Here is a 17,308-nt window from a genome sequence, read left to right as displayed (position 1 = left end):
GTTCCGATCATCTTGTGATTTGGGGGTCAACGCAAGGCCTGTGTTATAGAGGTCACCCAAATTATACATTCTCATACTCTGATCCATTAAGATGAATCTGAGAATAAAACCCCCATTTTATGCATACCTCCTTACAGGTCCTGAAAGATCTGAAGTCAGCAGTGGGGAAGGGAGGTGTGTCCAGCCAAGGGCAGAGTCACTGCAAAACATAGGCAGAAAAACTGGGTTGCCAAGTCACATGATTGAGCTGCATGAGATCTGGAATTAGTATGTAATTCCTTGTGCTGCGCTGCCCCTGACACCCCCACAGAAAGCCCCCTTTTTGGGGACTTATCCCAGCTGAAGTACTACTGGCTTAAGTTCCACTGGCTGAGCCTGGGCTGAACCAATGCAGCCCTAGCTGAGCTGGACTGGGGGAGTTATGCTGGCGTACAGCCCAATATCCACCTATTCCAAACTCACTCATTCCAGTGGATCTTGGGTTTGGATTTGGCTGTAAACTGAGGGGGAAGAATTTTTTTTCAGCCCAAGGGCCGCCTTCTGGGGGCCTCATGCCAGTGCTGGGTGGACTAGAGGTACAAGTGGGCAAAGCAACAGATGTGACTCTTACCTTTGCACAGAAGTTTACATTCCAGATATGTGACAATCAGGTGTGTCAAGTTACTGTCGCCTCCACCACCCATATCTCTCCATCCAGATACTGGCACACCTCAAGGACACATACCAGCACTCAAGGAGGGTGCAGAGAAAGTCCGTTGAGGGGGATGGTCTGGAGAGAGTCCTAAGCACCTGTTAGAGAGGCCCAGAAGGCCACACTTGGCCAGGAAGCTGGAGGTTCCTCCTTCCAGTTCAAACTGACTCATAAGAACATCAGAAGAGCCTGCTGGATCAGGCCAGTGGCCCATCTAGTCCAGCATCCTGTTCTCACAGTTGCCAGCCAGATGCTACAATGGGAAGCCACTAGCAGGACCTGAGTGCGAGAGCCCTCTCGCCTCCTGCAGTTTCCAGCAACTGGTATTCAGAAGCATATTGTGTCCAACCGTGGAGGCAGAGCGTAGCCATGAAGGCTAGTAGCCATTGATACCTTTATCCTCCATGAACTTGTCTAATCCTCCATTGAAAAACATTGTTTCTGGGTTGATGGGAGATGTTAGGAAAGTTCTCTCAGTGTTGTCAGATGTCTAATAACTCATTAACAAACGCAAAGCATAGTGAGAAGCCAAATGTTCTCACCTTCTATTTTTTCTTGTGGAAGTTGTGATTTCAGGGAAGGCAATCCCCAAAGCTCTTAATTGTACCCTTTTCATGGTTCACAGTGGTTCCTAGCCATTATTTCCCATTGTTTCTCCTTGTTTCATTCTTCATGTACTGAATGTGATGATGACATTACAACACAATGTGATCAATCAGATCTAGCTATGTGTTGATGTCACAGAGGGCAAATGAAGCCCATTAGGCTCCAAGTACTGATTATTTATTTATTTATTTATTTATTATTTCAATTTATATACCGCCCTTAGCAGAATAGCTCTCAGGGCGGTGAACAAACAAGATAAAATACAATATATCATAGTAAAAAATCACAAAAACATGTACAAACAACAGAAAGCACAACAAAAACGAAATACAACACAAATTAAGGATACATGTTAGAAGTAGAAAGATTTAAGAAAATTAAAAGATTAAAAGATTGCATGGGTGGCCCTAGCCAAACAGTTCCTCTGCCGTTTCACACTCAGACCCCCCCACCCCAAATGAAAAATGGCCAAAGGGGGCAGCTCTTTCAGTTCTCATTTTTCATGAAACTCTCCCTACCCCAGTCCTATTTTGGCTCGGCACTAGTGCTGTAGTGACCAGGAAAGAAGAAGGCATTCTGGACCACACCTGTAGAATAGCCTTAGTAGGAACAGAGGAAATGCCACTGTGCTATTCCCACCGCTGAAACTTCAAGCCTGTCAACATATCAGGCAGTCACACCTGAGCAGTAGACCATAACAGTGAATGGCATTTTACTAAGGATGAGTACGTCTTATTAAGCATATTCACTGCTTGATGACTGCAACATCAAGAAATGGCTTTCATGTGTGAATGGGCCGTCAACAATCTAATAGCACAGATATAATTTCCGTACCACCTAAGATGCAGTACCTTTTAGAAGAGTCAGTTCATGTACTCGACAGCCAGGCATTGTGTAGACAAATCAAGTTGGCATGCATACATGCGCAGACAGGCCTAAGAGACACAAATTGTAAACTAGTCCTACATTTGATTTTTTTCATGAACATTTTGGGCAGCCAACTTGTATTTTTTGGTGGCTCCTCTAAAATGTTTAAAACCCCTATTGTTCAATTTTATCATTAGCTTCATACTGCCATATCTACAGCATCTTCAGTGCTATTTTTTTCCTTTAAACCTGGGGCTGCTTCTTCCTGATGAATGAGTCTTGTCAGTGGAAGATTCTGTACAGAATATGGTGATGTCACAGTGCTACATGGCCAATCAGATTCGGCTATGTGACAATTATACAAATCCTGTTCCGAGTGAGGGTAATGCTTCCTGGATAGAATTGCCATCACTGCCAAACAGTCCCCCCCCCCAGCAACCAACTCCCCTAATTACGGAAAGGAAGGAAGCTTTTTGCAACTTCAAAAAGCATCCACGGAAAGTGCTTCCCTCTTTGGTTCATCTCTGCTATAAACATGATTTTAACACAGTTATGTAATCTTAAAAAAGTGAGGATACCCTGTGGATATATGGTAATAATCTAAATAATCTGCTTCCTCCAAGTGTGTCTGTAATCATATCCATGTCTTGATTTTTCCCTGTCTTAAATGAAATTTGTTTCTATGTTTTATTTTGTCTTCCAGATTAACTATGCAACAGCAGCAAATACTTAATATGAAATAAACATCTGACTTACTCTTCAGGTTTCTGCCTCTCTTTAATGCTGCTCACAAATCTCACTTGGTCCCTGAAGCTTGTTAATTTGGAGTTGCTGCAGCTTGCTTAATAACTCAACCTCATTGATTCTATATTCATCTGGGACAGCCAAGTCACCTACGGCATCAACAGATGACGTGTTTTCAGTTAGCTTTATATACTGTTGTTCAGTACAAGGGTTTCTCTTAAAAGAGGCTTACTAGGAATCTCTTAGTGTGATTATACATTTACCAGCCCCCCCACTCTGTGCTGTATTAGAAAACAAGATGGTAATCACCCATCTCAGTATGTATGCCTTATTATTTAATGATTGATTGTTTATAAATACTTCCAGTTGCTCATCCTAATATCGCCTTTTTTACATTCAACAGACTGCTCTTATTAACCTTTCTCATGATCTATAGGTTAAAATTAGGGGATTGCTTTCTGTTTTAACCCCATTGATTTGCCTACCGCTGTTGACAATGTTAATAAATTGCTTCTCAAATTTCTTTCTGTTGCAGGTTTGAGAGGTTGTATTTTGTTTCGGTTTCTCTCCAGTCTTCCTGATCATTCTTTCTGAATTTCTGTTCATGATACACGATCATTTCTCAAGGTTTTATCTTTGGACTTCTTTTTTCCCCCTGAAAATCATTTTTATTAAATTTTCATTTTCCAAAAGGTAATACAAAATAGAACATAATAGCAAAAGAAAAATCTTGGGAGTAACAGTCAGTAAACAAGCAGTAGATACATAATGTAAGAGGCACATAATACTGACTCAAACAGGAAAAAGGGATATACGTGCACTTAAAGGACACCAGGGACTGTGTATTAAGACCTAGTAGTGTGAGAGATGGTCCAAAAAAAAAAGGTAAGTGACTTTCAGGAGGTCGCACAGTGCAGCCTGGAGACGTAAGGTAAGTTAGAAAGTAGTTTCAAAGCTGTCAGACTTTATCATCCCTCTGTTTACTCTACTACACTGTGTTAACTTTTCTTAAAATACAATTGTCCATACTTTACACCATCAACCATCTAGGGTAAAAACAGAACTGTGTTTCCAGTGATGAGCAATTTCCATTTTGGAAACTGCTTAAGAAGACGATGAGAGTTTTATGAGAAAGTTTCTGTAGACCTTCTGGAAAGGTAGACAATAAAGCTATACAAGTGTTAGGTGGAATAATTTGGCAGACAATGGAGGAAATTTCTTGGAATATATTAATCCAGAAAGATTGTACCATCCGGCAATCCCACCACATATGGAAAAATGTACCCACCTCTTTACATCCTCTCCAGCAATGGTTAGATTGCCCAGCAGTAATTTTCGCCATTTTCACTGGAGTAAAGTACCATCTAGATACAACTTTAAACATAGATTCTTTAATTTTAGCAGAAATAACCTTGATGGGGGGGGGGTTGTGCCACATCACTTTCCAATATTGGTCTGTAATGTTAACTCCTAAGTCTGCTTCCCACAGCTCTTTCAGGCTTGCAGTGGATCCCATACAGCAATTTAAGAGGGCCTTATAGATATGAGATACTCCACTCTTAATAATAATAATAATAATAAAATTTTATTTGTTAGTCGCCCATCTGTCCGAATTAACGGACACTCTGGGCGACGTACAACAATATAAAATACAATATAAAACAATATACAATCAACAAATCACAACATCAACATCAATTCATCTAAAACCATCTTTCAATTGATACAGTATAGAATCTAGTCCGCCTCAGAAATCCCATAGGCCTGCCTGAATAGCCAGGTCTTTAGGGCTCGACGAAAAGCCATCAGGGAGGAGGCATGTTGGAGGTCAAAAGGGAGCGAGTTCCAGAGGGTGGGGGCCAAGATCGAGAATGCCCTCTCTCTGGTCCGCACCAGCCTAGCTGTTTTCACCGGTGGGACCGAGAGAAGGTCTTGTGAGGCTGATCTTGTTTGGCGGCATACTTGGTGATACTGGAGGCGTTCCTTCAGATAAACTGGGCTGAAACCGTATAGGGTTTTAAAGGTTAGTACCAATACCTTGAATTGGGCCCGGTAAACAACTGGCAGCCAGTGTAGATCTACCAACACTGGGGTGACATGATCCCGGCGACGGCTCTGCTTTATCAAGTGTGTCGCCACATTCTGTACCAGCTGCAATTTCCGGACCGTCTTCAAGGGTAACCCCACGTAGAGCGCATTACAGTAGTCTAAGCGAGAGGAGACCAGGGCATGTATCACTCGTGGGAACAGATGTATAGGAAGGTAGGGTCGCAGCCTCTGTACCAGATGAAGTTGGTACCAAGCTGCCCAGCTCACTGCTGAAACCTGAGCCTCCATGGACAGCTGGGAGTCAAGGATGACCCCTAGGCTGCGGACCTGGTCCTTCAGGGGTAATCTCACCCCATTAAGCACCAGGTCTAAATTTCCCAGCCTTCTCTTATCACCCACTAGCAACACCTCGGTCTTGTCGGGGTTTAGCTTCAGTCTGTTCTCTCCCATCCATCCACTTACGGACTCCAGGCAATTGGACAAGGTATACACAGCCAACTCTGGTGAGGATTTAAATGAGAGATAGAGCTGAGTGTCATCCGCATATTGGTGACACTGCAGCCCAAAACTCCTGATGATGGCTCCCAGTGGTTTCATATAGATGTTGAATAGCATGGGGGAGAGGATAGAACCCTGTGGCACTCCACAATTGAGAGGCCAATGGTCTGAAACCTCATCCCCCAGTGCTACCCGTTGATGTCTGCCGGAGAGATAGGAACGGAACCACCGTAAAACAGTGCCCCTATTCCTAATCCCTCCAGGCGGTTTAAAAGGATACCGTGGTCAATGGTATCGAAAGCCGCTGAGAGATCCAGGAGGACGAGGAACGTGTATTCTCCCCTATCCAACGCCCTCCTCATATCATCCACCAGAGCAACCAAGGCTGTTTCAGTTCCATGTCCAGTCCTGAAGCCCGATTGGAAAGGATCTAAATAATCTGCTTCCTCCAAGTGTGTCTGTAACTGTTTAGCCACCACTCGTTCAATCACCTTGCCCAAGAATGGTAAATTAGAGACTGGGCGGAAGTTGTTCAACTCTTGGGGATCCAAGGAGGACTTTTTCAAGATGGGCTTTATCACTGCCTCCTTGAGGGCTGATGGCATTGCACCCTCGTCCAAGGACGCATTTACCTCTGCCTTGATCCCTTTGCCCAGTCTCTCTTTACAGCTCATAATGAGCCATGAAGGGCAAGGGTCAAGCAAGCAAGTGGTTAAAGTTGGTAGATGTGGATTTACAATTTTTACATCAAAAAATGTAAAAGGAAGCAAAACGCCTGTGTTCCTTAGCAAAGAAGTAGTAAATGTCTGAACGTGAAGCAATTGAAACCAGTTTGTATGAATGCCACCCAACTTCTCCAAGAGTTGTTGTTTGGATAATGGGGTTTTGCCCTTGAACAAATCACACAGTCTGTAGACACCAAAGTTCTCCCATTTACCAAAATGTGTGTATTTATATGGATCTTGAAAGTGCAGGTATTCAAGAAAAGGCAATAAAGGCGATATTGATGGAGCTAAATGTTTCTCTCATCTTTTCCAGATACTCAGGGTAGTTTTTAGAAATGGACTAACTGAGGTACGTACAAGACTATAAGAGAGTTTTCCAAAGGGGACAATTCTACTTAAGTGTGTGTTAGTTCCTATCTCCATCTTTACCCAATGGATTTTTGGAGTACTCTGAGAGAGATAAACCAGTTGTTTAAGATTGCAGGCATCATAGTAAAACCTCAGATTGGGAATACCTTAAACAGCATCACAATGATGTCTGTAACTGACCCGGTTACATAGTCCAGCCCTTTCCCACCATGAATATTGTTAATAAGCTTTTGCCAACAGGCTAGCTCTGGTAGATCAATGCAAATAGGAAGAGTATGGAATAAGTAGAGAAAGCTGGGCAGGACATTCATTTTTACTGCTGAGATATGTCCAAACCAGGTTAGATGAATTCCCACACATCATTTTAAATCCTTCTTTATTTGCTAAAGCAATGGGTCAAAGTTACATCTTTTTAACTGCAGTAAGTCCTTAGAAATAATTACGCCAAGGTATTTAATACTGCTGGGTTGAGAAGCCAAGCCTGATCGCTATTCTCTAGTGCAGATTCAAAGGTGCAGGCACACACAAAATACTAGATTTTTGGAAATTAACCTCTAACCCAGAAACTTCTTTAAAGGTTTGTAATAAGTCTTTCAGAACACGTAAAGAATGAGATGGGTTGCTCAAAAACAACAGTACGTAATCAGCAAATGATCCTATGGTGTTCTCTCTTCCCCACACCCTCACTCCTTGAATATATGAGTTTGTCTAGCCAATTCAGCTAGTGCCTCCACCACCAATACAAATAGAAACGGTGAGAGAGGGCAGCCCTACTTAATTCCTTTGCGGAGCAAAAAGGAGGGAGGGATCACACCATTGACCTCTCCTGTCGCTTTCACCTCAGAGTAGATGCCTTTAATGGCATTTGTAAAGCAAGAACCGAAATTCATATTTTCTAACACCTGGAAAACATAAGGCCGTTCCACCTGGTCAAAGGCTTTGAGTACATCAAGTGATACTATTGATACCGATGCCTTGCTAGTGTTGCTATAGGAGATTATATTTAGGGCTCTTCTGATAGCATCTGCAATTTGTATGAGTGGAATAAACTCTTTCTGATCAGTGTGGATGCATCCTTCCACTACATTATTCAATCTCACTGCCAAAACCACTGACAGCAGCTTTGCATCCTGGTTTGAACCCAGCTGCTCAGGAATCATATGAGATGTGATTTCTTCCAAGAATCAAGGTAGCCCTCCCTTTCCATTATATGATTAAACAGATCAGTTGAATGAGGGACCAGAACATCAGGAAAACACTTATAAAAATTGCTTCCAAAGCCATCTGGTCCTGGCACTTTACTTCTTTTAATTTTTTTTATAACCTCATATACCTCTTCCTCCCTAATTGGAGCATCGATGAAATTGGAGTGAATATTGGAAAGTGGCTTGAAACCCTCCTTACACAGAAAATCTTGAATAGAATGTTGTGTGGGAGAGTCTATTGTATACAATTGTGAACAGTATTTCATAAACACATTGTTAATACTTCTAGCACTGTAACAAGCTATGCAATCAGTGTTCATTATAAAGGAAATCTTGTTCCATTCAGATTTCTTATGTAAAGCCCTAGCCAATAAGAAAGACTTGTTGCCAAATCCTTACTAAGAACGATTTAGGTAGATTATGTTGGTATTTGTGCAGTCAATGTCCAGAGATGCCAATTCACTGCATTTTTGGTCCAAAAGTTTCATGCCCTCCAGACAGTTTATGTTTTTTCTCTAATTCAGCTATTTTGGCAGAAAGCATTAATTTAGTAGAATTCTTGGATGTTTAAGCACAGACGATTCTTTAAGGCAATGTCCCCTGATCATGGGTTTAACAGCATCCCATAAAACATTTGATGGTACCTTGTATCCCAAGTTTTCTTTAAAATAATTACCAATTACCTCTTTTAGACTATTAGAAATTTCTTTACGCAGGAGCAAATGGATAGGAAGACGCCAAGAATGGTATGAGTGATCTGCTTCTCCCAGACACAAAGTTGCAGTTACAGGAGCATGACTAGAGGCAGTAATTACCCCGATATTTAACTCAGTAATCCTATTTTCCTCCCCCTGTGTAATTAACAGATAGTCTAAACATGCATAAGATTTATAATGGGGGAGTAAAAATAATATTTTTCCTCCTTGGGGTCTTTATAATGCCAAATGTCCATTAAAGAGTAACATGCTAAAATATTGTGGATGGGTGAGGAGGACAGTCTAGCAGATTTGCAGTGCCAGTTGGCTTGATCCATGACCATATTAAGATCTCCCCCCAGGATGAATATGCCCTGGTCAAAGTTATCCAAACCTCCAAAACTTTACTAAAAATAATGTCTTGGTCCATATTAGGACAATACAATGAACCCAGAGTGATAGGTCTATCTTCCGGTCAGCCTTTAAGCATATACAGTATACAGTATCACCCTCTGTCATCTGCTAGCTATCTTCAATTACTACTGGCCAATTTGTGGCAAGCAAGATGGAAACTCCCCGGGCTTTGGAAGATCCAAAAGAGTGATATTGCTCTCCAAGCCATTTACTTTTGAGGACATTAATGTGTGAAGCTCTGTGATGAGTTTCCTGTGAGAAAATAATGTTTGGGGCTTCAGCTTTTAATAACATTGCAACACAGGATCTCTTTTGGTGAGTACCCAGCCCTCTAACATTTAAAGAGAGGATTTAAATTTTATTCATAGTTATGACCAAAATTAAGGAGCATCATCTCCCCCCAAATCTTCATGAAACAATGATGAATATGGATACAGATCTCCCAAAAAACAAACATGAGAATGAACAATTAAAAGGAACCAGAACAAACACAAAATGTCGGCACTCTCAAGTGGAAGGAGCTCAGGGCAACCCCATATATATGGGGCAGATCTATGCCCAAGACCTTGAGCTGCTTAAAGGGAGCTGGGCACTAAGTGAACCTGCATGAAAAAGAAACTCAACATAGCCTCCCTTGTCTGACAGGACTGGAGATTTTCAGAAGAGTAAACCACTGTAATATAACTGCATGGAGAGAAGCATAAGAGGATAGTGTGAAGATTCAGTCAGCATCACTGGCCAGAACTTGGTGCTGAGCTGTAGATCCTCTGGGGTGCTCTGGTTGAAGATCCACCAACAGGCTTTGCATGGCTTTCCTTTGCTTCTTCATCTTTCTGATCCAGCCTGGTCCTCCTCCATCTTCAGAACAAATCTTGCCCTCTCTCTCCTCATGAGGGAGGGCCGCTGCTAAATTGAACAGCATAATTTTAGCTCCATACTTCGTAGAGGCGGAGAGGAACTTGCTGTTGTGACTCACTACTAATTTGAATGGAAATCCCCACCAATACCAAAGCTCAGCTTGTTGCAGGGCTTCAGTAATCAGTCATAGTTCCTGTCCTCATTTGAGCATTTTGGCACGCACATCTTGTAATACATGGGCCTCATGATTGCCATATTTCAACACTCAAAAGTTGCGTAAGGCTTTACAAACATCGTCTTTGACACAAAACCTGCCAAACTTAATCACCAAGTCTCGCTGAGTGACACTATCTTTGGTGCACAGACCAGAGACTCTGTAAACTCCATCTATGTATTTCATTGTGACTTCCATTGGTATTTGCAAACCATTGCAGAATAAGGTCAACAGGGTTACCCCCTTCTTCAAATTCAGGGATAATATTCCTGCTATGGGCTTTGTTCTCCTGTTCCTCCCACTTTGTTTGAAGATTGTAGGTAGCCATTTTAAGTTTCTCTAATTTAGACTGATGCTTCATGCTGAGATTAAAGGCCTCATTAGCTGTGGTACCAGGCCCTGACATCTGAGTTTGCAAGTCCAAAGGTTTACAGTCAATAGGGGTCAGCGTGACTTGCCAATCCCCTGCTATCTCCTTCCTTGAACCAACAAGGTAGTATCTCCATCTACTGTCATAACTTTAGTTGGTTTCATGCCTTTTCCTTGTCGGAGGCCTTCTCATGTCATGTCAGCTTAATCTGAGCTTAACAGCTCTGACTCTTCTGAAGAGTTTGCCTTCGGCAAAGCCAATCTTAGAGCTTTTTCCTTCTTCTTAGCAGGGGCTTCCTCACCTTGTGTGATGAAATCAATGATTTAATCTATCAGCATTTATTAGAGACAAACTTGTGAGACTCGGGAGCAAAGATCTTAAATGACCATCTTGCCTAACGGCAAGCCATGCCCCCCCCTTTGTACCTCTTTTTATGTACTATCTAGACCAGGAATAGCCAGTGTGGTCCCCTCCAGAGAAGGATGGGGGAGAAATTCAATTCAGTTTGCTTTTAAAGGTGAACTTACCTAATTCGCACTTTCCAGAACAAGATGTGAATCAAAACACAGCCATCTTTATTAATTCGCACTGCTCTGAATTCTGCAGTGCAGTTCTCCAGCCAAGTAGTGTGTACAGAAATAATAATAATAATAATAATAATAATAACAACAACAATAATAATAATAATTCTATCCCGCTATTCCTCCCAGAAGGAGACCAGAGCAACAAACAAAGAACAAAGCACTAAAAACATCTGAAAATGTCTCAAAACCAAAAAAAACATTTTAAAAATAAAACAGCTTAAAAACATATTTTAAACAATCTTTAAAAAATCTTAAAAGCAATTCTGAAACAGAAGCATAATGGGATAAGGTCTCTACTTAAAAAGCTTGTTGAAAGATGAAGGTCTTCAGTAGGTGCCGAAAAGACAATTTAATATTTAAGAGGAGGGAATTCCAAAGAGTAGGTGCCACAACACTAAAAGTCTGCATCCTATGTTGTGTGGAACAGACCTCCTGATAAGATGGTACCTGCAGAAGGCCCTCACCTGTATAGTACAGTGATTGACTGGGTCTCTAAGGGATAAGACGATCTTTCAGGTGTCCTGGTCCCAAGCTGCAGAAGGCAGTATAGAAATGCATATACTACTGTACAGTCGGCATATCAATGCATATATTAGTGAAAATAACATACAAAATGCAGTATATTACAGAAAAGTGTGTGTATTAAGCGAAATTCACACTAAATGCTGGTGAATTTTCTGAAGACTTTAAAAAAAAACAAATTTGCAAACTAATGTGGCAATGTGGAGAACTGAATTTAAGACTGGAAAAATGAAAAAAAAAAGAGGAAGTTCAATCAACGTATTTGTCCATCCCTACCTTCAGATATTGTGGACCACAACTCCTAACAGCCTGGCCAATGGTCAGGGATGATGGGAGCTCTAGTGCACAATACCTGAAGTGCACCACCTTGGCTACATTAATCGGCATCTTGTCTCCCTTCACATGTACACACGGATAAATAGGCACACATATCTCTAGCTACATAGGAACTGCTTCCCTGTGGTGTAACAGCATTTGCCTGTGATATGCGTATGTCAGTTCCAAAACTTCCTTTCCTACACTGTCATTGCCCTTCCTCAGACCAAATGAGGGGGAAAGACCTGTGCAATTGGTCATGGGCATTGTAATACACTGAACTGCATCGTGAGGAAAGCAACTGCTATGCGACAGTGGGTATGTATAAAAGGAGTCTCCAGATTTTGGCAATCCCATCTACTAATTTGGCTTTAATTACTGTCTTTTTGTCATTGGTCCAAGCAGGGAGAAGTTAGTTGTACTTAAAGCTTACGGTGGGGCGAGCTTCTTCCCAGCCCATTTCAAAAGAGGCTTGACTCATGTCAATGAGCTTGATTCAAATTGGGTCCAGATTGACTCATTTAACATAAGAAGAGCCTACTGGATCAGGTCAAAGGTCCATCTAGTCCAGCATTCTGTTCTCACAGTGGCCAACCAGGTGCCTATGAGAAACCCGACAGCAGGACTTGAGCGCAACAGCATTGCAGGGTCACCCTTCTGGTCACCAGCCTTTCCTGCCAACTTTCCTTTCCTAAAATTACCTTGGTGAGGAAGAATGGTTGTGGGAAAAGCTAGATTTCTAGGTTAAGGCCTGATGCTGTTGGCTTGTGCAACAACATCTGTTGGTGCAGAGAAGTCCTGGATATGTAGTTCCTTCTAGGCATATGTGGTCACTGTCATGAACACCCATCACTTGAATAAAATGGCTTTACTCTTTTAAGGCTACTTGACTTATCTGATTCCTCTGGGTTTGCAAAATGCATCTTTTTTACATTTTGGTAGCACCTACCTTTTCTTGCTGAACACTAAAGTCAGGATCAGGATCATTCAGACCATGATATTCCCGATCTCTATCTATGGATGTGAAAGTTAGACAGTGAAAAAAGCAGATAAGAGAAAAATCAACTCATTTGAAATGTGGTGTTGGAGGAGAGCTTTGCGCATACCATGGACTGTGAAAAAGACAAAAAATTGGGTATTAGAACAAATTAAACCAGAACTATCACTAGAAGCTAAAATGATGAAACTGAGGTTATCATACTTTGGACACATAATGAGAAGACACGATTCACTAAAAAGACAATAATGCTTGGAAAAACAGAAGGGAGTAGAAAAAGAGGAAGACCAGACGAGAAATGGATTGATTCCATAAAGAAAGCCACAGACCTGCACTGAACAGGTTGGTTTATAACATATGCTATTGGTAATCGCTGATTCATAGGGTCACCATAAGTTGAAATCGACTTGAAGGCACATTACAACAACATCCTTTTCTTGCACTTGGATCTCAATGCATTTAAAATCAACCTGAGTTAATCACTCCTGAAGGTAATTTTATACTTATTGTGCAATTATTTTATTTCATATTGGCAGTTAAAAATATGTAATGCACTTCAGTTATGCGTAGTAGGAAAAATAAAGTCAATTGCTGCTTGACTTAAATATTCATTTATGAATTAATTTGTCACTTGACATTTGGAGACCAAGTTACACTGTATTTGTACATCACTCATAGCATTGTTATTTTGAACCTATTAAACACATTTGTCTTCGCCAGAGATTTTTCAGTACTATAAAGCTGATCTAATTTATTGTCTCAAACTTGTGTTATCATATTATATTGATATGAGGATTAGATTCTAATAAAATTAAGAACTTAAGAACATAAGAAGAGCCTGCTGGATCAGACCAATGACCCATCTAGTCCAGCATCCTGTTCTCACAGTGGCCAATTAGTTGCCCATGAGAGAACCTTAGTTTTTCTAATGTAATGATACTATAAAATGGGATATATCTATGTATATTGACTTATACTGAGTCAGACCATTGGCCCATCTAGCTCAGTACTGGCTACACTGACTGGCAGCAACTCTCTAGGGTTTCTCTGCCAGTCGTACCTGGAGATGCTGAGGATTGAACTTAGGATCTTCTGTGTGCAAAAGTAGGTGCTCTACCACTGACCTATGGCTGTCTAAGTATCTTGTATGCATTCATTTATTTTTTAAAAAAAATTAAGGTAAAAGGATCACACTAGACCAGCCTTTCCCAACTGGTGGGCCACCAGATGTTGTTGGACCATGTGATGTTTCTATATTAATGTATATATGGTAAGTGTTGTTGTTTTAGAAGATACATGGTAAGTGGAGTGAAAGAGGGGGAGTGAATGGGCAGTAGAATGCGAGATGATTGGCTGAGTGTTTAAAATGGCTGAATGTATAAAAAGGAAGAGTGAGAGTGGAATCGGGGGGGGGGGAGAAGAGAAAGAGGTGGATGTTGATAGGTGGATGTGGTGTGAATTTGAGAGAGTTGTTTGCCAGGAGAGCGTGAAGAAGGAGGGAGGTGGAGTTCGGATTAGTATTGAGTAAAACCATATGCTTATGTGCCTTAAGAAGAAATCTTGTTAATCTTGTTAGCTTTGTTATCTGTAATAAATACTTAATTTGGTTTACCAAAGGCCTGATCCTTGGCTGGGGTTTCACAGACCAGAAGGGAGGGTAAGGAAATGACCAAGGCTGAAGGGGAACTGTAACAAATGGTGGCAGCGGTGAAGAGAATAACAATACCAGTATTCAGAGTCTCTGGGAATACTAGTATTGGGACGTTACTGGTGGTTGCCTAGCAGGGGGATCTGTTGAGATCTGTGCTAGAGCGGGGAGAGAAACCATAAGAGAGAGCGGTCCGGACTGGTGGAGTCCCTGGTGGTGCCTAGAGACAGGCAGTAACCACGAGCAGGTAGGAACCTGACAGGGAGAGCCAGGGAAGGACGCCTCACACTAACATTCAACTAACTTAGTCTGGATCCATCCCCGATGATATGAAGCATGATCCCTAGAGGCACTCGCTGTGAGGATCACCAGGCAGTTAACAGGTGGCTGCTTTTAACAATACCAGTATTCAGAGTCTCTGGGAATACTAGTATTGGAACGTTACTGGTGGTTGCCTAGCAGGGGGATCTGTTGAGATCTGTGCTAGAGCGGGGAGAGAAACCATAAGAGAGAGCAGTCCGGACTGGTGGAGTCCCTGGTGGTGCCTAGAGACAGGCAGTAACCATGAGCAGGTAGGAACCTGACAGGGAGAGCCAGGGAAGGACGCCTCACAGACCACAACTCCCATCAGCCTCAGCCAGCATTGCCAATGGTCAGGAAAGATGGGAATTGTGGTCCAACAACATCTGGTGGCCCACTAGTTGGGAAAGGCTGCACTAGACTGTTGTTTCTATCAACAGTCATTTATGGAATATGTTGCAAAACTAGACTTTTGGTTTTTGTAACACTTTTTCCTTATAAAAGACCCCAGCAGCTGCTTTGCTGAAACTCAAAGTACATGGCATGCAGCTGCAAGCCATGTTTATGTAACTGCAGCTGGATCAATACATGCTGGCTCTAAGCCATAGAGTGCTCTCAAAAGTGATGCAGGAGCCAGGCACTAAGGTTTGAGTGAGGGCTCACTGCTGACAAACCAAGCCAAGAGCCAGAGCCAAAGACCAAACAGGAATACAGTGGAGCCAGAAGAACCTTGTTGCTCAAACAAGTTGAGCTTATGGAATTTGCTCCCACCAGAGGCAGTGACGGCCACCCACTTGGATGTCTTTAAAAGAGGATTGGACAAATTCCTAGAGGATAAGGCTATGAATGGCTACTAGCCATGATGGCTATGCTCTGACTCCCTGGTCAGAGGCAGTATGCTTCTGAAGTTGCTGGAACCTACAGGAGGGGAGAGTGCTCTTGTAGGCTTCCCATGGGCATCTGGTTGAACACTGTGAGACCAGGATCCTGGACTAGATAGGTCACTAGCCTGATCCAGCAGACCGTTATGTTCTTAAGGTCTCCACCCCTCCAAAAAAGGATATTTTATAACTCTTCCTGTCCACAAGCACTCAATGGCCAGTCCAGGGCTAGCCTGAGAGTACTTGTCAGGAAGGTGATCCAAGATGCAGTTTGGATAGATCATCACGTGGGGCCATGGCACACAAAACTGCTGTTCCCTGGTCTGACAGCTTTTGATAATATAGCAATGATGTCCCTCTTTGGGGAAGGGCCATAGCTCAGTGGTAGAGCATCTGCTTTGGATGCAGAAGGTCCCAAGTTCAATCCCTGGCATCTCCAGGTAGGGCTGGGAGAGTCTCCCTGTCTGAAACCCCAGAGAGCCGCTGCCAGTCAGTGTTGACAATAGTGAGCTGATGGATCAATGGTTTGACTCAGTATAAGGCAGCTTCCTATGTCCCCATGTTCCTAGCTGCATCTTGTGGACTAAATCTCCCCCTCCACCCCTAAACTCCATGAGGCCCTTCTGAGGTTAGCAGTGCTTTGGTAAAATGTACATCTATAATAGGGTTTACTATTTGGGCCCGTGAGCACATATGGAATTTTGAGAAAGGGCCATTAGCACCAGTCACAAAGTGGCTGCCATGGGGTGCATGGCATAAACCAAAATGGTTGCCGTGGGGTGTGACATGATGCAAAATGCCTACCACATCTAAAAGAGGGGAAACAGAGACAGGAGTACAAAGTGTTCCAGGCATGTCCCCCTATCAACCGCACTGATGTCACCAACATCAGTCACCGCTGCCGTCACTCACAGAGAAGCTCTTTGCACCTCTCCTCTGTTCAGAATGGACGGGAGGATGGCTGTCCAGTTCTGGCATCCAACTAAATGTGGGTATGTTTAAGGGGGCATGTTCAATGTAGGAGAGGTTGAGCCAGTGCAAACAGGAACTGAGCAGGAATAGCAAAGAATCTATTTTCCACTGATTATTTAGGGCATATTTGAGACTGTTCAAAGGCACCATAAGAGGTACGGGCAGGCATAGTGGCATCCATAGGTGCCATGCTGGCAGCCCTGGATCTATACAATGACATCGTTTTCAATTTTAAGGGAATTTTTAAGGGCATGTTAGTCACACTCAGAGAAGACCCATTGAAATTAATGCCTATCACTGAATCTCTCTCTCTCTCTCTCTCTCTCTCTCTCTCTCTCTCTCTCTCTCTGTGTGTGTGTGTGTGTGTGTGTGTGAGAGAGAGAGAGAGAGAGAGAGAGAGATTCAACAACTATGTTAGATCTTTTTGAGTTTTGTATAAGAACATCTGAAGAATCCTGCTGGATCAGACCAAAAGTCCATTTTATCCAACATCTTGTTTCCAACAGTGTCCAGGCAGATATAACGGCTGTATTTTTAGGCAGTGCTGACTTTATTATAGAACCAAGCCACCCATGAGGCCTTCTGATTGTGCAGAAAAATACAATACCAACTTGTATACATGGAAGAAAAAAGCTGCTTCCCATTTGTTGAAGGAGACGAAAATGAAGGTCAGTTTGTAGCCTGGAGAATTGCCTGTTTCAAGCTCTGACAATTGCTTGACTCACTGTAAGAAAGAACATCATAAGAAGAGCCTGGCTGCTGGATCAAGCCAAAGGCCCATCGA

The 17,308-nt window shown here is 42.4% G+C and overlaps 1 non-coding gene across 1 annotated transcript; it reads left to right on the top strand.

The window, feature by feature from the left end:
* Positions 1-15,920: 15,920 nt before the first annotated feature.
* Positions 15,921-15,991, top strand: TRNAP-UGG (transfer RNA proline (anticodon UGG)). Its single transcript has one exon. It is a non-coding gene; the product is annotated as a tRNA-Pro (tRNA).
* The last annotated feature ends 1,317 nt before the right edge of the window (positions 15,992-17,308 follow it).

The sequence above is a fragment of the Rhineura floridana genome, chromosome 9 (assembly GCF_030035675.1).
Source record: "Rhineura floridana isolate rRhiFlo1 chromosome 9, rRhiFlo1.hap2, whole genome shotgun sequence".
Lineage (NCBI taxonomy): Eukaryota > Metazoa > Chordata > Lepidosauria > Squamata > Rhineuridae > Rhineura > Rhineura floridana.
This window is presented reverse-complemented; position numbering and strand designations above follow the sequence as displayed.